This window comes from Buceros rhinoceros, unplaced genomic scaffold (genome assembly GCF_000710305.1).
Source record: "Buceros rhinoceros silvestris isolate BGI_N320 unplaced genomic scaffold, ASM71030v1 scaffold12967, whole genome shotgun sequence".
Taxonomy (NCBI): domain Eukaryota; kingdom Metazoa; phylum Chordata; class Aves; order Bucerotiformes; family Bucerotidae; genus Buceros; species Buceros rhinoceros.
Genome location: NW_010424068.1, coordinates 2,943 through 3,826, shown reverse-complemented (window position 1 = coordinate 3,826; position 884 = coordinate 2,943).

The following is an 884-nucleotide window of genomic DNA, read 5'->3' as shown; positions in this document are numbered from 1 at the left end:
TCCCTAAGCAAGAATCAGACAATCCTGGCTCATTTCCCCCTTGGTTTTAGCTCTTCTCTTCCCCACGTAGACAGTATTCAGACTGACATTGCTTTACATCACAGGGCGGAGCTTTTACAGCCTGATAAGATACCAAATGGCTTCCTTGAGCGTAGTACCTTTCATAAATATCTGTACCGCCAACTGTAAAAGCAAGCAGAGCAGCAAACTTCAGCTCATCAGGAATTCTTACTAATAGATGAGCTCCCAGAGTATGTTTCCCCAAATAATATCTGCATTTCCAAAACTGAATTGACTTCCTTAAAGCCTTTAACAGGAGTAGGAATAGATAGCAAGGGGCTGAATATTTGCATTGATTCTGACTAGCAACAAAGGTACTTTATGTCTAAATACCAAATTCAGGATTCATTTTAGTTCACATTTCTTTCAGAGCAACTGCCAGATGGCCATAAATGTAATTTCTGCCAGAAAAATTGTCACAAATCAGTTCTACTACCTCTCATCTCAGCAGCACCATGAGGTCTGGTTACAGCCACGCCTTCCACTGAAAATATTGTGAACTCCCAGAGAAGTGCTTGAAGTGGACTGGAGCCTTCTAGCAATCTGGCTATTTCGTTTCAAATTGCATGGCTCAGACCATAAAGCTGAATCGATGATGAGACTGACCTTTATCTATTGGAAGGAATTCTACATGCATTAGGGGCCAATCCAAACATAAATATTCTCACTTATTTCAATTACCTACTTTGGTGAGCAAGACAAGTCAGACAAGCTAGGACCGCAAGGGACTATTTCTGTGACTGTGGTATTGGGCTATCAGAGTTGGTACTTCATGTTCACTTCTGTACTTCCAAACACTGTCGTGCAATCATTTTACCTCTTTC